This window comes from Mixophyes fleayi, chromosome 2 (genome assembly GCF_038048845.1).
Source record: "Mixophyes fleayi isolate aMixFle1 chromosome 2, aMixFle1.hap1, whole genome shotgun sequence".
NCBI lineage: Eukaryota > Metazoa > Chordata > Amphibia > Anura > Limnodynastidae > Mixophyes > Mixophyes fleayi.
The window spans coordinates 340,359,225-340,385,045 of NC_134403.1; the positions used below are offsets into that span (position 1 = coordinate 340,359,225).

General features: G+C 39.1%; 1 long non-coding RNA gene across 1 annotated transcript in view; it reads left to right on the forward strand.

Annotated features, from left to right (window-relative positions):
• The window catches only part of LOC142139443 (uncharacterized), a 95,648-nt gene extending 80,197 nt beyond the window's left edge, over positions 1-15,451 (forward strand). Inside the window, exon 3 of the long non-coding RNA XR_012688202.1 lies at positions 15,365-15,451. This is a non-coding gene — a long non-coding RNA (uncharacterized LOC142139443). The remainder of the gene's footprint in view (positions 1-15,364) is intronic.
• Positions 15,452-25,821: the final 10,370 nt, after the last annotated feature.

Genomic DNA, 25,821 nt, shown 5'->3' on the forward strand with positions numbered 1-25,821 from the left:
CTAAAGGTGCGCTATGCACTAAGATGTATCATATCTCACCGTGAAATGGGAGATCCATCCAGGTTCTCATGAGCTCACAATCACCTGTATTGTTTCTAATATGACCCTGTCTGGTTAACTTCTTACTACGTTAAACGCTAACAATCCCAGAATCATCTTCTAAACCATCTAAAGTATCTCATCTCACCTACACGCTACTTGGGACTGGACCCCACTATGACCCCTAAAAGACACAAGGCCACTAAGGCGGCATCTACAGTCCAGTTTTTTAAGCCTCAGTCCTCCCTTTCTGTGAGTCCGGTGCCTAAACATAAAGGCCCAGATGATCCTGGATTCAGAATTGCCTTGCCTGCTATGACCCAGTCTTTGTCTTCTCTCACTTTTATCATATTAAAGAAAAGATCCTATGAGCGGCCAGAACACCGAGAACTGAAGAGGTTTTGCAAAATCTGAAATTATTTCCAGACTTCTCTCCGGCCACAGTGACTAAACCACGCTCATTTCAATCCATTACCAAAACGCTTTAAGATCATCATATACAGCATCCTCGGGGCTTCCCAGTCAAGCTTATTGTTCAGCATAATAATTCTACTCATCTGAATGCTACAGTAGAAGATGGTATCCAAATATTAGAATTCTTGGACATTCATGCTTCAATTGCCAGCTCGGCCTCGTCGTCCCGACTTCAGAAATACTGGTCGCGTATAGATGGAGACCGTTAGTTATTTCTCCTATAGCTTCCACGTAAAGGCCTATTTCACCTTGGAGAAGACAAGCTCTACTCTACATTCCCCAAATTGTGTGGTGTCATTATCATCGGAGGATAATGACATTGCTTGTACAGAGACTGTAAGTTGGGACTCCTTCCAAAATTGTAGAGTGTGGATCTCCGGCCGGTGATCAGACCAAGAACTGATCAGAGTCCTTTTATAGATTTTATTTAGATTTTCTTGCTGTTACTCTTTGTACAATATGTTCTATTTTATTTTGTATATCATCTCAGTGTTACTTTAGGATTGTATATGTTTCTAGAAATGTGATGTGTGTTTTCTTTTTTACTCGATTATATTATAGGTAAGGGTGGCATTGTAGGGTCATGTCTCCACAGTTACTGATTTTGCTGCATGATTTTCCCCTCTGACATCTACTTTAACCCCAGGACTGGGGTTATTTATGTTTGTTTTTATGTCCTGTCTCTCCTTACCCCCTCTTATTCCTCCCCTTCTCTCCTTGGTCCCTTTTTCCCCCTAGGCATGTACAGCATTCTCTATTTTAACCTCACTGCTTTTATGAGGCTCCCAAGGTTCTTCACTAAGCTAAAATGGTTAAGTTCTTATCATTAAATGTAAGGGGAGTGAACTTTCCTGCTAAACGATGTTCAGCACTATCATATTTTCATAAGCAAAAAGCTGATGTTGTTGCAGTACAAGATACACATTTTTTGGCTAAAGTCCACCTATTTTTAAAGGTTATAGATTCTCGCTGTGTTTCACTGCAAATGCCCCTTTTAAACGTAATGGGATGGCTCTCTTGTTTAGCTCTAAATCCAACTTTACCCTTAACTCCAGCATTGAAGACAAAAATGGTAGATATTTAATTGCCATTGGATCACTTGATGGTAAACTAGTTACAATTGTTTCACTATATACTCCTAACTCACAGCAAGTTCTTTTCTTTAGATTCACTTTACGGGATATTGATAAGCATAAACATGGCACTCTCATTCTCACGGGAGATTTTAACATTGTAGTTGACCCCAAATTACAGATCTTCACAGACCTCTCCCCGTACAAAAGACAATATAATTGGTTTCTCAGCTGCCGTTGCTAGGTTGCTGACACAATTCGGACTTTATTATGTCTGGAGGATCCATGCCCTGCTGGAACGTGACTATACGTACTACTGCATAGCTCTTATTCTTGAATTGATCTGATGCTGTCTGATAAATGGTCTTTACAGAATACTGAATCAATCAGGATCCTCCCGATATCGTTGTCCGATCATGCCCCTGTAGTCTGAATCTGGAGGTTCCCTCAGCAGGTGATCCCAACCGGTACATGGCGAATGGCCCCATATCTTCTGGTCCGAGTGAATTAGGCAACATCCTCAACTCCTGGGCATTACTTTAGCCGCAACCACTCACAAATCATGTCTTTTTGCAGATGACATTTTGTTATATGTTACTAGCCTTGTTACTAATCCTACATGATTTGCTACAGAACTTTGGAGGGGCTTCTTACAACATACAACATTCCATTCTCTTGGAGAACCCTTTCCTTGCCTAATCTAGGGATGGTTATTACTCCCCATTTAGACTCCTTGCTCAAGGCTAATTATACTCCTTTATTGATACAATTGAATACTCTAGCAAAATCGTGGCAGTGTCACAAGGTCTCATGGCTAGACAGAATTGCTGCATTTAAAATGTCTCTCTCTTACCTAAAATGATGTACCTGTTTTGCACATTGCCTTTTGCTCTGCCCAAGTTCTATGTAGATAAGTTGTGCCGTATACTTACCTCTTATATGTGGAAGGGTAAACCACCTAAACTTGCTCATTCTACTATGTCCCGCCCAAAAAAGACAAGAGGTCTAGCCTTACCAGAACTAGTTAATTATCAGGAAGCGGCCATTTTAGCACAGCTACGAGATTAGTCTCTTCCTGGTCTCCATAAACCGTGGGTTGACCTGTAGAGAGGTCTTAAGTATGCATTCCCATTGGCTGACCTTCTTTGGATCCCTAAATCCTGGAGGTCCTCTTAGTCTGACCTACCCCGTTTCATGAGAGATGCTCTCATATTTTCGGACAAGTTTTTAAGGACTTTTAATGTGGTCACTCTCCCCACTTACAATCTCTCCCTCCTTGCCTTAGCTAAACTTATACCTAATCTAAACTTTTCCTTGTGGTATTCTAGGGGTGTTACCAATAATGAAACGCTCCATTCTGACTTATCTTTATTACCCTTCTCACATTTGAGAGAGCAATTCCAGATTCCTGATTAAAATTTCTATAAGTACCTCCAATTCCAACATTGGTTAACCTCTCTATGCATTTAACGCCTTTCTTTACAACACCCTTCAGCCCTCCTCTTTACTAGACTGTTAACTGGAATTAACAAGACGGTCATCTCCTTTTGGCTCACTCACCTTAATTTAAGGAATCAACCAGTGAAAGCCTCCTCCCAACTACTTTGGGAGAGAGATCTTGGCAAGGTATTTGACCCGACTCAATGGGACATTATTTACCAAAATGCCCATTGGATGTCAAAGTATTTGAACCACACAGAGATACTCCACAAATTACTCCATAGACTCTATATGACTCCAGATAGACTTCATATGATTTAGCTGGCCCAGATCAGGGCCTGTTGGCGAGAGTGGGGAGATATTGGGGACATTTTTCATATCTTCTGGAGCTGCCCGGGTGTCCGTACCCTCTGGGGCGAGGTTTTCACCTTAATATCAATGGTCACTCAAACTCTGGTTCCTAATAATCCGGAAGTGACACTTTTACACTTTTTTCCTCCACAAGTCTTATCAGGAGACCGGTACGTTATAGGTCACATTTTTATAGCTACCTGTGCGGAGATAGCCCAAGCGTGGAAATCTCCCACCCTACCACTTATCGCTAAGATAATTTCTAAGGTTCAGTCAAGTTGTGATAGCCCAAGCGTGAAAATCTCCCACCCTACCACTTATCGCTAAGATAATTTCTAAAGTTCAGTTAAGTTGTGATATGGAAACCATGGGTTTCTGGTTGTATTGATATGTACTGCCCCCCTTTTTCCTACCTGACTACCCTTCCTTTTCCCCATATACCCTATGCTTAATTGTTTATTTTCTGTACCCTGTGATTAAAAACTTCAATAAAAATTTTTATTCATAAAAAAAGAAGAAGGAAGGGGAGAGATCAGGTGAAGAATATTAGAGTTGGGTGTCATTGACCTAGAAGTGATACTTGAGGCCAAAGGAACCGATAAATTCCCCCAGGGAGGAGGTGTACAGGGAAAGAGCATTAGGCCAATGATTTAACTCTGAGAGAATACTATGGGGAGGATGGATTGGGGTGGATGAACCAGAGGTTGAATCAGACAGGTAGTAGGTGAACCACAAGAGGACACTGTCAGAAAAGTTAATGGAGTGAATGGTGTGGAAAGGGAGAGGGTGATTCTCAGTCTTAAAGGTCACAGAAGGGTCCAGGAGGATAAGCAGGGAGATGTGATCCCTGAATTTTGCTGACAGAAGATCATTGATGACTTTGGTTCATGTAGTTTCTGTACAGTGGAGACTATCAAGGAGGGAATTGTCAGAGAAGTAGCTGGTGAGATGGTTATTTGGAGGCAAAGGGGAGCAGATCGATTGGGGAGTAATTAGACAAGGAGGTGTGGTCAAGATTGTTTTTTTTTATAATGGGTAAAACAAGAGCATGTTTGAAGAATGACGGAGAAATGCCAGTAGAGAGGGATTAATTAAAGAGGTGAGCAAGGTGGAAGTGGGCAGTGGGGGAGATAGAGTGAAGGAGGTGAGAGGGGATGGGATCCATGAGGCAGGTTGAGAGGGGGAAGGATAATAGAAGATAATGGACTTCATCACCCATAGTGGGTGGAATGAGCACAAAAGGTGTTGGCTTGAGGGAGAAGAGGGTGGAGTAGAAGTGGGGACAGAAAAGAGATGAGAGGAGGAGATTTAGTGTCTGATTTACTCAATTTTAGGAGTCATTGTAAGTTAGGGATAATGGGAGGGGAGAGAAGTAGCAAAGGAGGGTGTTGAAGGTGGCAAAGAGGTGGCGGGAATTGGAAGATTGGAAAGAAGTGAAAGATTTGAAGAAGGATTGTTTGGCAAGAGAGAGAGGAATCTGCTAAGGAGCAAGATTTTCTCCAGTGGAATTTGGCAATACATCAGTATTTTTGAAGGAATTGGGTAAATTTGGAGTGTCATTGTCACGATTCATGGCAGGGAATATGGTTCCTGGGTTTGTCATGCAGAAATACACGTACATGTAGGGGGACTCAGTGAGCAGAGATCTTGTAGATTAGTCACACTGAACAGCTGTGCCGAGATGCTGGCAAGGATTATAAAGTAAAAAAAACCCTCTCTATAAACCCTCTCTCCCCTGCGTCTCTCTGTCTGTCCACCCCTCCCCTTAGATTGTACGCTCCTCTGAGCAGGGCCATCTCTCCTCCTGTTTCCACCACTTCTAACTCTGCTCTCCAGCTACTTAGCCCTCCTCCTCAAAGGTCCTCCACCCCACGTCCACTTTCGCTCCCTCCTCCCCCCTGGGGGTCTCCCTGTCTTCCGCGCCCCCCTTCTTGGGCCCCGTCGTTTTCGGATCCTTCCTCCCCTTTCCCCGCCCTCTCTAGCTGTGCATTGAGCGTACTGAGTTGCTGTGTTTACTGTACTGTGCTGTCTCCCATTGTATTGTGATTTTGTTTGTCTCTGTACGGCGCTGCGGATGCCTTGTAGCGCCTTATAAATAAATATTAATAATAATAATAAAGTCTGTGAGCAGATATGCAGGAATAAGCAGAGCTGAGTCAGACATGCAGAGATACAGGAACAGGTAAGAGAGCTCTGCGGGCTGATAACTGTAGATTAGACACACTGGTGCAGCTGAGCTGAGGTGCTGGAAAGGATGGTAACTCTGTGAGTTGATATCCAGGAATGAGCAGCTGAGCTGAGATGCTGGAAAGGATGGTAACTCTGTGAGTTGATATTCAGGAATGAGTAGAGCTGAGTCAGTCATGCAGAGATACAGGAACAGGTAAGAAAGCTCTGTGAGGTGAGAACTGTAAATTAGACACACTGGTGCAGCTGAGCTGAGGTGCTGGAAAGGATGGTAACTCTGTGAGTTGATATCCACATTTGGCAGTTGAGAATATCGAGGCCCTTGTGTTCGGGCGATATGTGATAGTCATGTTTAAGATTTGGAACTGTGAAGGTGGACTAAAGAGGTGGGGACAGTGAAGTCAAAAGCAGGTTGGGTTTATGAGGAAGGCCATCTCTTTGGGAAAGGCCAGGGTGGATAGAGGGGAGAGAAGAGTTTCAAGCAAGGAACAGAAAGTACTAGGATTAAGGGTATCAAGATTGCATCTTCTGAGGGATTATTTAGGTAAGGGGAGGGGTGCAGAAGACAAGAAAAGAGTGAAGGAGAAGAGATGGTGGTCAGAGAGTGGGATGGAGAGTTGGAAATGACAGAAAGAGTACATTGATTAGAGAAGACAAGGTCGAGTTAGTGAACAAGACAGTAAGTGGAGTATGAGGTGCATTGTGAGAGGAAGAAAAGGGCAGGAATATGATGGATGCCAGGTCAGATGGGTTGTCAATGGGAATATTAAAGAATCTGACAGTAGGGCAGAATGTGACACTAGGGAGAATACGATTCTAGGGTAGAAATGTTTGCAAGCTCTTGATTGGATGATCTGAGTATTCTACTAAATAGAGCAATTGCCATGGGTCCATGGAGTAAGCTACATGGGTCCATGTAGAGTTGGATGCAAATAGCGTTTCCAACATATAATACACTTTTTTGCTTTTGCGCATGTCCACAAAGCACTAGTTATGGGTGTGGCCTTATGAAAACTGAGTCATATCTGCAATTATGGCTGCTTTAAGCCCCTTACATTGAAGGGTTGGAAAAGGGAAATAGGGGTGTGTAACTGGTATGTTGATGGAAATGCAGATTATGTAGACTTATACTGTATGCGTCTGCCAGGAGATTTGAAACTTGCAGGTGCATGATCACTAGTGTAAGTTATGGGCTGATAGTTAGATGTATATGTGCACACTGATTTACAGAATAGTAAGTAAAAGGTTGCCATTCAATTTTGGACCCAATTTTACTAATCAGACAATAGATCCATAGGATATACTTGCCTACCTTTTGAGATGGGGAGAAGGAGTTGCTGGCTGGTGGCAATCCAATGACCCCTCGGGCATTGGAAACTATATCTCCTAGCATATACAAGTGAGTGATGGGGAGAGAAGTAGCAAAGGAGGGTGTTGAAGATGGCAAAGAGGTGGCAGGAATTGGAAGATTGGAAAGAAGTGAGAGATTTGAAGAAGAATTGTTTGGCAAGAGAGAGAGGAATCTGCCAAGGAACAAGATTTTCTCCAGTGGCATATTGTAAGTGAGGGATGATGGGAGGGGAGAGAAGTAGCAAAGGGGGGTGTTGAAGGTGGCAAACAGGTGGCAGGAATTGGAAGATTGGAAAGAAGTGAGAGATTTGAAAAAGGATGGGTTGACCTTGAATACATTTCAAATTTCCTATCAAAATATTCTCCCTCCCGCCCTCTTAGATCTTCCTCTGACCTGCACCTTATCTCGTCTCTGATAACCATCTCTCAATCCCACCTACAAGACTTCTCCCGTGCTGCTACCCACTTAAGGAATTCCCTACCACACTCAGACTTTCCCACAGCCTTCAAATCTTTAGATGCTCTTTGAAAACCCATCTCTTCTTTAGAGGTGAACTTATCCTCGATAACACTATTCACACTAATGCACCCTCACAACTATCCCAATCTCCACTCTGAGCCACACTAGCTTCTCTTGTTTCAGCTGTGCCCTCTTCCCCTTAGAATGTAAACTCTCTAATATGCAGGGTCCTTCTAACCCTTTGTTTTCATGTCTCCATTCATTTTGTCTGCCTTGTATGTTCTTGTTTTATGTATGTCCTTGACTTCCCTACTGTACGGCGCTGTGGAGCAATGTGGCGCCTTAGAAATCTACGGTAATAATAATAATAACGTGAAGGGTGCCCCTGGTGCCCTAAGCTGCAATTAAATGCGGTTATTGTTGCCCTGGCTAGCTGGTGGGTATGGATATACAATACTAGAGTGTCCCCTACAAATACACGGGTGACACTAGTGCGCTGCAGTCCGTTCCAGTCCATCTCAGATCAAAACAGGAAATATAAACTTTAATTAACTTCTCTTCCTCCAGCACAAAAAAGCATAATGGTTGGAAAACATTACACATTTTGAACACCAGTCTATTCCTGAACATTTTCTTCAGCAGCCATGCTGTTTTCTCTCATCACAGTCCTACACAATACTTTGAAAATCCCAACACACCAGTCACTGTTGCTAGGAGCAGTACTTACACAGACTTTTATCACAGGTCACATCACACAGGCTTCTCAACTTAATTCAGCTCACCCAATTGGAGGCATGCAGTTGACCACCGGACAGATTCTCCTTGATCTCCAGGCTAATATCCAGGGGCTCTCTTCTTTGTGAAGCGCAAACATCCTCTGATCCAGGGACTTCTCTGCCATGCCCTCTCCAACATCCATACTACCTGCACTCCCAAAACCATGTTGCATTACAGCAAGGGGACCCTTTCCATTGGTTTGCTCCATGGGAATACCTGATAGAAGGAGCTCTCCAAATTTTCCCCTGTGGTGCCAAAAACTATCTGAAAAAACTATCAAAAACTAGTTGCAGAAGATGATCTGGGGTACCCCTGAAGGTGTGTATCTCCTTGCTGGTACCTTACTATGGGTCTTTCACTGATGGGACACCCCCTCTTATTCATTAATCTAGCACATAATCTGGCACATATTACAGCCACTCCAACATGTTCAACACTCTTATGGTGCCTATTGTAAATTTGGCACTGGGCACCCTATTATAAGGTCCTGAACGTGCCCCACATAGCACCAGCTGCAAACTTTGCTTTTCTCATGGGGTACTCTCTTACTCTTTTGAAATCTAGGAGCTATTATGGCTCTAGACTCTGTAGAGGAGTCATAAATTTGTGGCCCCATGCAATCCATTTGCTCGCCCCCTTGTACCAGGGACCTAGGAACACACATCTTTCTGGGTCCCGAGTTAACAATGGCTGATCTCCGACCTATACATGACACTGGCACATTAGCTATGCCCCCACCTATGACACGGCTGTCTGCATATTGGCAGGGGGCCATCTACCAGGTGATGTGACGGTCCGCATAGCCATGTGCTTCCTTATAAAACTGGGCATAATTATACAATAGTAAGAAACTGACGTTAAAAAATAAAATTTGTGCTATGATTTTGCAATTTTGTGGTACCTAAATTACCCCTATTGTCTTGTTTTGATAAAATGTAATTGTCCACAACAGCCTTCTCTTTTTTGGTTGCTTGCTGCTGTTCTTTGTATCTTCTTTTATCTTGTATGCTATATACAAGAAGATTTATTAGATAATAATAGTTAGTATACAAAAATGCTCTGTACGTATGAGATTATAGTTGCAAGAACTGAAAGATTTTAATATCAAGCAACGAAATATTCTTTGCAATGTAGGACAACTGATACAATAGAAAAAAAGAACATCATATTGCGCAGCTAATTATAATTAACCACCTAGCTAACTATATATAAAATATTAACTCTGTCCAAACACATTTTTGCTACATCCTTTTACATTATATAGCAATTTGTAGCCTATAGTTTGCACCTCGTTACTAAATTAATTGCTTACTACTTTTGTATCTTTTAGTTACAATTAAACATTTCCTAAAACTCATGAATTCCATTACTAAGTACTTGTGCAGACTCCAATAGTTTGAAATAAAAAAAACCAATTTGAAACAAATAGCTTCCATTAAATATATTTGGCCTAACCATGCAACTTTGGTAATACAAAATGGTACTTAAGAACTTTAGCGTAGAAGATTCAGTAATGCCTGGCCTCCTGTGAATTAATATTGTTTAGATTGGTTGCTATGGATAACAGACTCTGGTATACAGCCTTAGGACCATCTAGCTCACACCCTCCTACTTCAAACTTCATTTTATTGTTATCTTCTGTCGCGGTTTCTGATGATAGAATAGACCTCGAACCTTGCTCGGGTGATGTCTACCCTCCGAGAGGTGCAGGGGGCTTAAAAAAAGAGAGGTATTCAGCGTGCATCCCCGCAAAGGGATATGGGCTTGGCTGCTCTCTAACCACAGGTCGCAGTCCTCTAGGGGGAACAGAGCAGGCTACAAAGGAGACGAGAAGCTGAGCTGGAGCACCAGAAGGTATGTGCAGAGATTGATGGATCTGAGGAGCGAGGTAGGATGAGCAGCAGAGCACTGGAGCGCTGAGATCCTAATAGGTAGTAGAGCATAGGTACAGAATCAATGAAGATGTGCGGTGTTCTGCGGAACAAGCCACAATCAAGGTTGTGGAACAGATAACACAACAGATAACACAAGTACAAACAGAAAAAGTGATAAACTGCAGAGAACTGAAGCGCTGAGGTCCTGGTGAGCAGTATAGCCTGGAAGCAGGATCGATGATGATGCACAATGTTTTGCAGAGTAACCACAGGTCTTGATCATGGAACAGGTAACACGAGTACAAACGGAGAAGTGATAAACTGCAGAGAACACCTTCCCTCTGCCCGACTCTTCCCATTGGCAGGTGGAATCCTCAGCTCCTCTGTAAATGTTCTCACCTTGCTCTGTAAAATTATGGAGGAAATCTAGGCGCACCTGCATGATTGAGGGACTACCAAGTATGATTTTGTACTGCACTTCAGCTGTTTGAAATTTGTAAATACAGCCCGACATGTTTCTTTACCAAATAAAGAGTCAGTTTACAGAGTTGCATATGAACCTCTGGTACGTTTGCATCAGTCTCCCTGATATGTAGACCAAGAAGATCGGTCTCTGGAAACACAATTCAGAGTCTCTGATGAAGAAAACATGTCAGTGCAGTGTCCCTAATTGTGAAATGTACATCACTTAATAACTGTCTAGATATTATTACCAGTTGACTGAACAACAACCAGTGTTACATATGTATCACCATAATTCAATCCTTGCATCCCTAGATGAAATTCACAGAAACCAGTTACACAAATGTTTATGGATAGTATAAAATCCTAGCACTTCTGGGGAATAAGTATCGGCAAATGTCAAACACAGGCTTCCCCCAATGACACAGGACTTGATAACTTCCCTTCCAGTGACTCTCTAAGCCTGGTGATCTAGTAGGGCTCAACCAGCATGTCAATAACTCCTCCGTTGCAAATATTGAACAAAGTGAGTTGCTGCCACACAAGTGTTAACAGTTTACATGCAATTAGAAGCTACAAGAGGCTGTCCTTAATGTAGTTTACATTGTAAAATATATATTTCCTTACAAACACAACTTCATCTCAAATAGCTTCCATTCTGATAAGCTACTAACATGTTTACATAATATATTTTAGTATGGAATGAGTAGGTCTTTTATATAAACAACTAAAATACCCACCGGACACGTGTGCAGAAAATCTATAGTATTAATTTAGTTAGCTATGGTTTTATGTTTTTTTCTATTAACTGTGGGTCTTGTTATATTCTAACATATATAAAAAGTATATAGCTTTAACATTTGTATTTAGTTATTTATTTATGTATTGTTATATATATCATTGTTATATGAATATTTTTCCTATATGCAGCAGCAAAAATCAAATGTTTGTCATTCCAAGCCACAGATCTGACTTAACCAAGACACCAAAAGGATTTTGTTCAGCCTAAAAAGATCACAAAAAAGCTGTGTAGTAAAATGTGGCTCACCAAGAGGATTTTAGGCCCTTTGTATCCAGAACAATAACGAGACTTGTGCTAAGAAAAAATATGAAAGCAGAGAGTGTGAGTCTATATAACACCCTGCTGAGCTGAATAAATCTAACGGAGAAATTAGCAAAACCCCCAGGAACCTCAATAATTACTCATTAGCATTTCTCTGCTGTTAATTATGACAACATAAAGTTAATTGGGGATCGTGAAAAGTCCACTATTATTTAATGAGCTCTTTCTTTAAGAATGTGCCTGTGTATTTGCCAAAATTTGAGTATAGAGGTGGAATTTGAGAAATGTGAACATAAAACCAGTATTTGTGCGAAGGAAATCTTCTTAATACACTTAAATAAAGCCTTCTCCATCAATATCCATTGATAAACTGTCAATGTATAGTTAAAAGCTAAGTAGCTCCCACTGATATTCCCCAGACAGAATCTAATTGATGTTTGTATGCTTTTTGCACCTGTCTTATTGATACATGTAAATGTGGTAGAAATATTTAAATCCTTTTTGAACTACATTGTTTTTTTTCCAGTAAAACTTATATTATTTTGCATGTGTGTGGGTCATCAGATAAACAAAATCAATGTACAATGTAATTGTGAAAATCAAAATATAATAATGATCTGTGTATTACGCTGTAATCTATTTAATGTGCACATATAGGATTTTCACAGTGAATATTGCACTCTTTGCCTTTCTGAGAAATATCTATAGTCTAGTTAAGGACATACTTGACTTACACTGTATTTAATATAGTAAACAATACAAAATGCTTTTTAGGTAGAAGTGGCAACAACTTTTCTTCATGTTATAAACAGTGGGCTTGATTCATTAAGGAATGCAAAGAGAATGCAATTTGCATTTGTTAAACATGGACAGAGAATGCAAGCAGGTAGGTCTATATTGAACAAGAAGAGGATCTCAAGAAACATTAAGTACGCTCTGCCTATACGGCACTTGACATAAGCAGACAGACACAACACACTGCAGGATATGTACAATGTATATGTATATATAAAGTCCCATAAAATGCCCAGAAAAACGATACAATTACAAAATTCACTAACACCTGTTAATAATATAATCATTAATGAAAATACATATAAAAAATGTAAAAAAAAAATGTTTCCATTTATTTTTTTACATTTATCAGGATGTTATTAATGCCTACTGTACATAAAATGCATTTGTTTAGGTTCTCCTTATTGCAAATACACGTTCTAGCATGCATACGCGACTGTCATCACTATCACTCTTCATTTACATCAGCCTGTCATGAACATAGAGAACTTACAGTTATTTATAATAATTAGCCATCACCTACTTGTGGGGAATATGGCTTAAAACATAATTGCAGTGTTTATTTATTATATCAACTGAATCCATTGATAAATTGAGCCAATATGGTGTAAAATGTGAAATCAGAAGGACTGTTGTATGTTTATTTGGTAGCTCTGCACATCTCAGTGTTAGAAGATGCAGTGTCACCTGTAGCAGCTTCAAAGGCCACTGGGTGAGCTATATAATGACACAAATTAGTTTTTTGGACACCTGAATAGACCTTGTGGGGCCGTCTATAGCTTGACATCTTTGCAGACAAAGGCAGCATTTGAAGGCTGCCTGTACAGGTATATAGAAAAATGAACTTCAAAAAAAATGTCTTCATATTTCATTTTTTGGGAAATCTGTGTGGCACGCCATACTGAGTAGCAGAAATCACACATCAGGGAACAGCTATAATCACATGTCTTTGGGAAAGTTATATCACATAATTCTATCATGTTTGGTATTTAAATGTGCGGGAGATTATGATCAGTTTATTAAAGGGGGAGCTATGTCTGTCTGTAAAAGGTTGCCAAAGGTCAAAACTTTTGGAATATTTGTAAGCAAACTATAATGACACCCGGGGGACATTCCTGCCCCCCCTATTAACATTAACACTGCCCCTGTGAAGGCCATCCCATTTCATTTTGCTTAAAAAACCTGTGTTGGGAAGGGGCAAATTTTCAGTCTTTTGGGAAATCAATCATAATTAATAAGCTGTCCATCTTTACAACAATTTCCCTTGGCCAGAATATACCACTTATCTGTAAGTTATACTCTGAATTTAATCTCTTTTATTTTAAACTGTTTTGCTTGTGTATATTATGTCAATTGTTTATTAATTGTTTTTTTTTATATCTGAATGCCCTGTATATTTAGACTATAAATTTAATAAGTGGTGTCCTTGATACTCTAATGAATCCATTAGCCTGGTAAGAAGAATATAGATCGATCAAGTTAACCCTTTGAATGCCGGTGTGTGATTTGCTAATACATTTGACTAGCAAGCCTAGTGTGGGCTTGTGTAACATTTACATGTTACATTTGTGTAACAGTCTGGAAATTTCTGGTGTGGGCTTTATTAACCTATGGGTAGCCAGAAGCCTTGTGTGCCAGTGTGGGACAGCATATCAGGGTCCTATTTCCCGTATTCAATAGGCGGTGGAAAAAATGAAGTGTGCGGGGGTGTGAGAATGCTGTTGTGGGGCGATTCAGCAGGTCTATAGCCTGTGTGATAGGTAGAGAGAGACTGAGTGCTGGAATCGTGTGTAACCTCATACAGTAAACACCCAAAGTCACGGATGCTGGGAGCATGTTCGTGACACTGCCCTATAGCTAGTCCAAGTGATACAGCTGAAAATCACATACCTAATAGATGACCAGAACTTGAATCGGATGGTGCTGCTTCCGCTGAACCTTGGCACGCTCTTCCTGTACTTTGATTATGCGCATATTCCCCTTCCCTCCCCCATTCCACCCTTCAAATTGTAGGCTGTTGGAAGTGTCCCTTGCAGTTGAAGATGAATTGCATATACTAACGTTCACTGGCATATAGTCCGGTTCTGGGCAGATCAATTTTTATGCAATTTTTATGCAAAATATGGCACGTATCGCCATTTATGTTACTTAATGAATCAGACCCAGTATTTCTTGCTACAGGCGGGTCTTCCAATAACCTATAATCAACCACTAAACTTGTCTATGTTTTAAGCTACATTACCGATTTTGATTAACTATGTAAACTAAAGTGTCTATATTGAACTAAAAATGCGATAAGTTCTTTGCTCTTAAGCGCAGAAACAGTGGTGCCGAGAAAGGAGGGGAAGCAGGTACAAAGTACAGGGGCTTAGGCCTGCATGTGGCCCATGGTCTGGCTGTTTAGTGGGAGGAGACACCAACCTGATGTGGTTATGTCCCGTTTGGCGGCTATGGAAGGGGTACCAAGAAATTGCTGCACTGGGGCTCAAAATTCCTGGTGGCTCTGCAAAGAAATAGCACAGCAACAAATAGTGATGCCAGGAACTAGTTGAGTGTTGATATTAGTTGTGTCTTCTTTAAGACAAGAAAAAGCTATAGAATATAGTATGATGATGATGATGATGATGATGATATATGCTTTACGCTGATTATCTACCTCAACAGAGACATACATTACTTATGTGTCCTACTGCCGCATGCGATATGCACTATTTCTGAAGAGTATGAAATAGAGTTATCTATTTATTTGTGCCTCTCTAAAAACTAGAGAAGTCAGAAAATGAGAATGCAAAGACCAAAACCCTTTATATATAGGTGTAGAGAATCTACCATTCTTCCAAATAAGACAAAACTAATTTTGTGTTGGTGTTTTTGTGTGTCATACATGTACTTATTTTTCTAACACATGTATGTCATCCTGGTCTTTGATGGCTTCCTTGTGTTCCTACTTTGCAATTGTTGGACCATATTCTGATTTTCAATTACATGCTAATTTAATTTTCTATACCTTCTGTTTTAGGTGAATCTGGTATTTACTGGTTGACTTATCAGTTATTTATCTATTCTGAGGCTGATCTGCATATCACTGCGTGCATCAGATGGTGAACTTGGGTCACACAGGTAAAATCCCTGACAGTAATGTTGCTGTGATTTTTAAACAATGATATTGACGGAACACATGATGACATTCACTAATGACACTGGTCTAAAACCTAGTGACCCTTGACAAGTCCCTTTATCTACATGCCAAATTGGATTACATTTTCCATGAGTCTGGCTAATATGCTCTTGCCAAAAATGGCTGCATAGACTAGTCCATCACACAAAATCATTCTCTATACTATATTACCAATGATTGGTATTAAATGCAATGCAAACTAAAATAAAGGAATAGAACATGCATTCTATGTGAAATACAAACTTTGCTGCAAGGTGTGTTTAATGCTTCCCTTTGCAGATAGTAAAGTATATATAAAGATTTTGTCAAGCTGATTTATGAAAAATATAGTGTTCTAAAATCTACACTATTTAAGAATTTACGCTGATTGTCAATAATAATAATACATGAGTATTTACAATGATACTGATACGACAAATACTACACTTAAGCGGAAGTCTAATTTTTCCAGCAACTGCCAGATTATAAAGGTCGTGAATTATGTTCTGACTTACATTAGACCAAATCAAGTGCAAATGGTTTCTTTTCAGGCTCATGGCCTTGCACAATTGCATGTACTTAACATTACTAGAATAACAGGTTTAAGCCCTGCTGAGATAAGCCTCTTTGCTTACAGTAATTAAATTCAGGGTGTCCATGTTTTAAGAGACCAACAACTGTTTCTCTCACTTCTCCCAGGTTTCATGCAAACAAAACTAGAAAGAAGTATATAAATATTGAAATATTTGATTTCCACTAGCAAGCATTCAATATATTATTATTTCAATTATAATGTGATTTAGTTTCTACCTAAAAAACAAACAAAGGAAATATATTGAAACAGAGTTAAGTAATGGAAAGTCGTATCTGGAAAGGGCAGCTATTAATCATTGTTTAGATAAATGTAATTTTAGATTATTTTTTTAGGAACAGATGATTAAAATCATTACACTGAATCTCTCTCAATACAAAGATATAACTAATACCACTAATATAACTAATACAATATAGAAAGGGGTTGAACAATTAAATACTTTGGAGCACAATTATTAAGTTTGATCATTTATATTAACTAAAGTATAAAAAGACCATCTCTAAGTAAGTACACTTGTACTGTGACATTGAGGAGACCTTCAGGTCTTATTTATTTTAAAAAACAAACAAAAGCATATAAAGTCATATGAAACTATAACATTAATGTTCTGCTACACTGCCTGATAAAAGACCAAAGAAAGAGACTGATATAAACATAAGAACTGTTGCTTGCTATCCATCTATATAGTCATGTGAAAATACCTTCATAGAGAGGGTATGAACAGATCACTACAGAAAGTACAAACACCATCAAGCACATAAAGTACTGAAGCTCAACAATACAATGGTGGATACTATTATATTGAAGGAGTTGTTGCATTTTATTTATATAGCACCAAATGATTTTACAGTGTTTTAATATCAGATCATTTTATTTAGGTACACCAGCCCTGCTCCAGTGGGCCATACATGTACGTCTCTAATTTCACTACTTTACGCAGACAAACAGCAGGGCATGCTTAATCAGAAGTCAATCACCCTATGTCTATGGACCGTGGTGGGAAACATGAGCTCCCCGGAAGAAATCCATGCACGCGCTGGGAGAACATACAAACTCCTTGCAGATAGCACTCTGATTTATAATCAAATCCAAGCTTTAAGACTGTACTGCTAATGTATTAGAAAATTGTAAAGGACCAAGTAAAAAAATGAATAAGTACCCCAGCAGATGGTCGATAAAGATCAGGGTGAAGAGGACAATTTTTGGACACAATAACTAATTATGATAAAATGCAAGACTTTTCTGTGTAGCCAAAAGTCTAATCTCATGTCGCTCTATGGAGTCTACTCACTGTTTTTACAGATTCTTTTTCTTCTTTAGTGAATCTTTTTCCATGATCTATAGTGCCACAGACATTTCATGTACCTTAAATATCTTTATTTAGAAATAAAATGCCTGGGAATGTCAACATCATTTTCATGGGTCTTTAGAACAGCTGCAGGAACCTCAAGAAGACTACAACATATATCATATGACAAGCTCATGGGTTTAGCAAAAAACGACCTGCAATTAGTTTTGTTCCCTTTAGAACTTTTGACCTTCTATAAAACATGAAGATTTGTTTTTCTAAATCTATCAAACTTTCACTACACCCTTCATTGCATTTTGCTATACATTGGACATGTGAAAAGAATGGAATATAATGAAATAATTTCTATAATGACTTAGATGTGCAAGATGTGGAGACAGGGATCCTGCCAGTCAGAGTAAGTTTAAGGTATGAAGTTAATAATGTCCAGCAGAACATAAAACAGATTGCAAATGTGACACAGCGAGCCTTGTTTCTGATGTACAAAATAGCCAAGTCCCAGCACCAAATCTCCTTTGATGGCACTGTGTGCTTTGATTTGCATAGGTGAGTCTAGATTTCAAGAGTATGGGCTTGAAGAGAAAAATGTCAACATTTGTGAAGGAGCAGAAGATTACACTGATAGGAGAAGCTGGGTGGAGCGAGGAGTTTTCATGCTTAATATAGATTGAGTGTATTGGTGAGTGTAGTTTTGAGGAGCAGAAGATTGCACTTTCTGATAGGAGGAGTCGGGTGGAACTAGCTGGTTCCTAGCTATGTATGGATTAGGTGCATCAGTGGGTATTGTTTTGAGGAGCAGAAGATTGCACTGGCTGATAGGAGAAGTTGGTTGGAACAGAGGGGCTCCTAGCTAAGTATGGATTAGGTGTATCGTTGGGTGGCGTTTCGAAGAGCTAAATATTGCACTGACTGATAGGAGGACTCGAGCAGAGTGAGGAGGTTCTTTGCTGGATATGGATTAGGTGTATCAGTGGGTATTGTTTTGAGGAGCAGAAGATTGCACTGGCTGATAAGAGGAGTTGCGTGGAATGAAGGGGTTCCCAGCTATGTATGGATTAGGTGTATCATTGGGTGTAGTTTTGAGTAGGAGAATATGGCACTTTCTGACTTGAGGAGTTGGGCTGAACAAGGGGTTCCTTGCCAAGTATGGATTGTAGTATCAATGCGTGTAGTTTGGAGTTGCAGTTGAAGACAGAGAAGCAGGAAGTGCATTTCTAGGCGCTCTTTGCCCATTGTAAAAAGAAAAAAGCATCAAAGACACAAAAGTGCCACATGTAATATCAACACTACAGATGTCGCCCCACTCTCATGAATAATTTTAGATGAAAAGTCGAACAACATTTTACTTTATTTGGTTCCAAAGTGGTAAAACTTTGGACCTTGATGTGACGATTACTTTTTTGCCCAGTGTGCCTCTTGAGATTTTTCACAGGTATACTTTTAATTTTTGGAAGCATCTCCTGAGTGTAGAGAGTAGATGAGCTCCTACATGTGAAAAGGGTGCAGCTGTGCAAAACCAAGGTGTTGTTCCAGTACGCATCAAGCGCTCTTCATAATTGAGATACAGAGAAATTCAACATATCTTTTAATTCGAAAATTCTTTGAGTAGACCACTAAAACAAAAATGCAAGTCTTATTTATCTACTATATAAATGCCTAGTGGCGTGTGTGGAAAAAAAAACCAAGCTGCAGCGCCACCTGCTGGGCAGAGTTATACACTGACCTATATATTTCTTAAAGGAGAAGTGACAGTTGGGAGTGGTTGGTGGTTGCCGGGGGTGGCAGTGGGGAGTTTTTAACACCTTAAGTAGCTTGATGAAGGATGTGGCGATAAAGATGAAGGATGAGGTGATGGAGAAAAATGATGAGGTGGTGACATGTAGACAAAACCACGTTAAAAAATGGCGCTTGCGTTGGGAAGTAACGCTCCTCCCCTGAGGAGGCCTGGGCTAGGCCAAAATGCATGACAAGAACCTTTTCAACACCTTAAGTAGCTTGATTTGACTAGAATGCATGAGTATTATGCACGGGTTAACTTGTGTGTATATATATATATATATATATATATATATATATATATATATTTATATATATATATGTATATATTTAAATGTACAGTAAGTAAAATTCGTACATCTTGACAAAAATTTAAAAATATATATTTATACTATATTTACGCTCTTTTGAGTACAAGCATTGAGTACAAGCTATTATTCTCTGCTATCAAACAAGCCAGACAAAATGAGGCTGTCTGTGTCCTTGAGACAGGGAGTGTTGATCTTTCTAGTAAACATAGCTCCCCCCACAGTCAAATTATTATATCATGTACGTTAAGCTCATGCCATTTTTTCATAATGCTATTAGCATTCTGTATATAAGATTTAGTGATCATTTAATACAGAGAGCGCATTATATTGTCCTTAGAACTGATTATAAAGTCCAGATTTTATAGTGAATATTAGTAGAACTTCTGTCAGAGCAGTTATTCCTCATCCTTGTTTTTACATAACATAGCATAACTAACCAATTCATATCTTTTCTCACAGTAATAAGTAGCACCAGGTGTACTATGGTTTATTTCTCAATTTACTATGGCATGTAATTTAACCATTGCCATCTTTGAAATTAATGGGACTAACATTATGAAATGCAATAGGGGTTGAACACTTGGACAAAATTACATTTAGTGATTTATGCTTGAAACTGTTATTCAGTAATAACATATCGAACAGGCTTTATTGCATGGCTCACCATTTAGAGATCAATATCATACTATTTCCATTAAAGTCTGAAATGAAGTCTGATACCTAAGTAGGTCAATTATTAGAGGTGAAGGATATATTTTTAAATAATTCCTATTTTATGGAATTGTATTATTGATGTTAGATGATAATCATATATATATATATATATATATATATATATATATATATATATATATATATAACCCTACATAATTATTTTGGATACCACCTTGTTATAGTATAAAACAGTTGTGTATGAAAAATCTAGCCCATTGCCTAATGCTTTTTATTGGCCTCTGTAGAGATGCTTGAATCACCTTTGTAATATTTCTTGAACGGCTTTCTCAAATGAGTCCAAACAATAAAATAATTTGCTGGAATTTTTCAACTTTTTAATTAATTTAAAAAAAAATTAACTAAATTTAAGAAATTCGAGGAGGTAAGGAATAGGGGACTGATTGATTAAGGATCTTAACTTGAGAAACTTCTTATTTTAGTCTCCTGGACAAAACCATGTTACAATGCAAGGGGTGCAAATTATCATTATGTTTTGCACATAAGTTAAATACTGACTGTTTTTTCATGTAGCACACAAATATCAACTTTAAATTTCAGTGTACAAATAATCTATCAAGTATTTGTGTGCTGCGTGAAATAACAGCCAGTATTTAACTTATGTGCAAAACAGAATACTAATTTGCACCCCTTGCATTGTAACATGGTTTTGTCCAGGAGACTGAAATAAGAAGTTTCTCAAGTTAAGTTCCTTAATGAATCAGGCCCTAGGATACATATTTTATAAACAACATATGGTCAATACAGATTGTATGGGGTCTTCTAGACAAACTGAGCCAATGCAGTATATTCCAGTATATTTACATCAAATAGAGAAGTGCAGGGGCACAAAATCAGCCCAGCCAAATAATCTTCAGTGTGAGTGTAGAGAGTTACTAAGGAACGATGGTTTGATCAGGTATCGAGTACAGATGCATGAATTTCATTTAAAGAGGTTTCTTGAACCGGCTTAAAAGTTCACATATCTCATGTGAATGGTGATCTCAGACTTTGAACTTGGACAGTAATGTTCACTGTGGAATTAAAAGTAAACAAATGCTATGAAATGTATCCCTTTAAGTTGAACAGACAATAAAGGGCATAGTTTATTTCAACTTTTTTTGTTTTAAACGTGAGCCGCAAACTCAAATTTGGAACTTGAATTTAAAAAAAAACAACAAATTGAACAAGCCGAAAAACTGTCTATATTCCAATAATCTGAGCATATTCATTAAGGAAAATAAAGCAAAAAAAGGAGTAACTTTGCACCTTGGCAAAACCATGATGCATTGGAGGGGGATGTCAATTTAAAATGTGATGGCCGATTTATAGTTGGTGTAGAGATGCCCTATATTCTCTTGAAATTTCGGTGGAAAAATCAAGTTATCAATTATTTGTGTGCTACATGAAAAAACAGTCAGTATTTAACATGTGAAAATCAATAAACTAATTTGCACCCCTTGCATTGTAATATGGTTTGTCCAGGAGCAAACTTACTCCTTTTTTTGCCTTACTTAATGAATCAGGCTCATTGTTTAAAAAAACTCCACCCTACCTGCATCCTGCCTTAGAATAGTCTACAAGCCTAATTCTTTCCTCATGTTTTCCTTTCTACCATCACACCTTCTGCCCATTTCTTCACGGTCTAGCTTATGCAGATACTACTTGTCACTTTAAGCTCGACGTCTAGCCAATGATTGCTCTGCATTACCTTGAACTCTGTTAATTAATAGCTGCCTGATCATTTTGTGACTATGTACTGTGTTATTATGTATTATTTGTTGCTGTTTGCGTTATTGTTTACTTTGTTCATCACCTTTATATAGTGCTGCAGAGCCCTTATAGCGCCTAGTAAATAAAAGATAATAATAATTCTATAATATAGAGTTTGAATATAAGGACTATCTCCACCTGGCAGTCATAAGTGTTACTGCACTTTTTTTTTTTTTTTAGATTTTTTTTGACAATATTTCTTGGCTTTTAGGTACCAGTATTGCTATCACACCTCAAACACGCCAGTGCATATAGCTGATATGTAATCTGTTTTAATCATATAATTTGTGATTTAGTACTTTTGATTCTTCGATGACTGGTAGCACAATTAAAAACAAATCTATTAGGTAAAGTGATGACTGAGAGTGGTTTAATTGTTTCATGAATAAAGATAAATGTTTCTCTTTTTAGTCTCGAATCTATAATATAAATGTCTAGTGGCGTGTGTTAGTCTGTCTGTCTGTGTGTGTGTGGAAAAAATAAAATCAAGCTGCAGCGCCACCTGCTGGGCGGAGTTATACACTGACCTACTAAATTCTTAATGTGTGTGGAAAAAAAAATTCAGAAAGGGCTGAAATTTGGTATACTAAGATGTTTTTAATTTGTTAATTTAATTTGTTAATTGTTAAAAGTGTTTATAAAGATTTTAAAAAAAATATATATATATTTCTTGAAGGAGAAGTGACAGTTGGGAGTGGTTGGTGGTTGCCGGGGGTGACAGTGGGGAGTGGTTGGTTTTTGAGGCCTGGGCTATGGCCCAAATGCATGACAAGAACCTTTTTAACACCTTAAGTAGCTTGATTTGACTAGAATGCATGAGTATCATGCACGGGTTAACTTGTATTTAATCACTGTTCAATATTTCTTTGTATTCCGTCTGCACTTTGTCTTGTGCATATTACTTAAAGTTTGCTGGTATAGAAACACAAATACAATTGTATGAACTGAACATGAAAGGCGAGCATTTTTCCAGAAATACCCCTAAGATTATATTTTCTGATAGGATTAGATACAGATCTTTTTTTCTTTTGCTGTTGAGATGGATTATAAATGTATGTGTCAGTATGAAATATAGAGCATATGTAACTTGCATTGCAGTGTATTTTTTTCCAGTCTACACCTGTTGAATTCCTTAAACCTCCAACAAAATCATTGCCAGATGAACTTATATTCCTTTAATTTTTTAAGTCAGAACAAATTTTTTAAAGTCGCCATAAGCGCTCTGGAATGTATAAGATTGAGACACTTCTGGGGAAAAGTGAAAGTCTAACAATATGTTTATTTTAGCCATAATTTTGGCAAAATACGTATTGGGTAATGGATGAAAGCAAAACTTTAAAATTAAATTTGTTTAAAATGTTATTCTGAATATTCAAAGTTTGCTTAATTTACCCTTCAATATTTTTGCCAACTCAATATTAATGTTACTTTTAGGCACACTCTATCGCTGGGTAGACAGGGGAGGGCAGCCATAGGTTGACCAGGGACGATCAGAAGACTCTTATGATATCAGAGTACAAATTATGGGAAATAATGCAGATGTACCTATCCCCTTACTCAGAGGCGGAACTAGCAAGCTGTGGGCCCTAGTGCAGGGAAGAGGGGGAGGAGGAATCCGAGGCCCACAGCTTGCTAGTTCCCCGTGCAGCGGGCGCCATTATCTCCATGGGCCCTGGTACACCGCATGTGCTGCACCCGTGATAGTTCCGCCACTGCCCTTACAGGATAGATATGGTCATGTTCTCTCCTGATGCCTTGCAGCTCATCTGGCATGTGCAGACGAGAGTAACTTGTAGTGGTACTCACCCTAGCCTCCAGAAAGGCGACTAAGAGGAGCAAGACTAAAAATTGTGGCTTGGTGTGGCCATTCTTTACTCTGCATACCAGAATAGTGATGGAAGCACAAGATGGCATTGATCTCACTGATGTCAAACTAGAAGTTGATTACCATGAATATTGGCCATCACTGCCTTTACAGCAGCTCTAAATATTATGATAGCTTTAACCAAGCTGTTAATAGATTATTTTGTTTCAATGTGTGATATTGTGAATGACTTACCATGATTTTTAACTGCCAGGTAATATTAATGAGTGCCAGGCCAATATATGCTTCATAAGATGCTAAAATACCTTCCCTCTTTTATCGATATGAGTGATTGTTTACTGGGGCACTTCTATAGTCTCCATTTTGATTATTAGTTTTCCCTTTACTTGTCCATTTAGTTTCTCCCCCTTCAATAATCCTCCACTTCTACTAGTATAGCACACTTTTTGACAACCTTATTTTGTTTTTCCATTCCACCTACACCACTTACCGCAATGTACCAAATACAGCTGCATACCAATAGGGTTCTATCACTCTCTCTCTCGTGTCTCTGAAACTTGTAAAATGTTACTCCAATAGATTGTAAGCTTGTGAGCAGGACTTTCTTACCTCTCTGTCTGTCTGTATTACCCAGTATTGTTTTATTACTGTGTTTGTAAAGTGCCACTATATTAATAAATGTTGTTGATGATGATGATGAAGATGATGATGAAATTAAATTCTCCTAACAAGATTTGGCTATCCCTAAATATGTTTCAAGAATTGAAGGGGGATATAATTGGCCTTCAGGAGACACATTTTGCAGCCAATAAAAATAAGCTGTGTTCGTAGATAAAGAGGGAAGGTAGCTGATACCAATTGGAGAAACAGATTGCCAAAGCTAATTTATATGTCCCTAACATTGGACATGTCATGGATTTGGATAGTCTTTCAATGATTGAGACCCATAAGCAAGGTTCATTTAGAATTTTAGGTGACTTGAACCTAACCCCCGACAATGCTTTTGATAGCTCTTTCCCACACTGAGCTAAGGAGCAAATTAACACTTTAACTAGAATGAGTGAGGGTTTCTCAGTGCTGTTGGTTCAATTTGGCCTTTGTCACGGGCACTAGGAGTCTTTACCCAGGGATCACCAGGTGATAGGCTTACCAGAGCAGTATAGGTGGTAATATGGTACTCTGGTAGCAGGGTGATCACGGAACAGGAAATAGCAGATGATGAGATGCTCAGGAAAGTCTATGACTAGCAGCACTGGCAATATGGAGGTAGTAATACACGAGGAACTGTATGGACAAAGGACACGTGAAGGTAGTCAGTGGTCTGCGGTAGCAAGTTGTACCACTGCTATAGTGAGGAGGAATGTCCAACAGAAACGAGGAGGTGATGAGAGTCAGCGGTCTGCGGATAGCAAGTTGTACCGCTGTCTGAGTGAAGGAATGGAATCCAAGTGGAGGTATCCGGGGAGTCAGTGGTCTGCGTTAGCAAGTTGTACCACTGCTATGTGAGAGGATACTGGAACAGGTGAAACTGTAAACAGGAGTCAGTGGTCTGCCACTAGCAAGTTGTACCACTGAATATATATGTGAGGAGGTGCACGGGGAGAGACTGCAACACAATATATACACGGGCACCTTGACTTTGATCCACAGTAATATGCACAATATAAATGTATAAATGACTGAACAACACTGCCAATATAGAAAGTCTCTTGAAGTAATCCAGCATGAGATAACACAGTCAATGATGGCAGTAGAGTCAGCAGATAGTACACTCCAGAGGAGAACCAACACAGTCCAGCAAGGTATGCAATACACAGCACAGTCAATGGGAAGTATGCATACCGTGGTTCAGGAGAAGGCAGTCAGACAGGAGTGCAGAGATACCTGAAGGGCAGGAGGCCAGCAGGATACAAGTCCCTGGATGGGTGAAGCGGGGGTCTAGCAGGTGCAGCGCACAGGTAGGTAGACCAGCAGGGAGCACAGGAAGGCGTGGAGAGCGGATCAGCAGTAGATGGATGA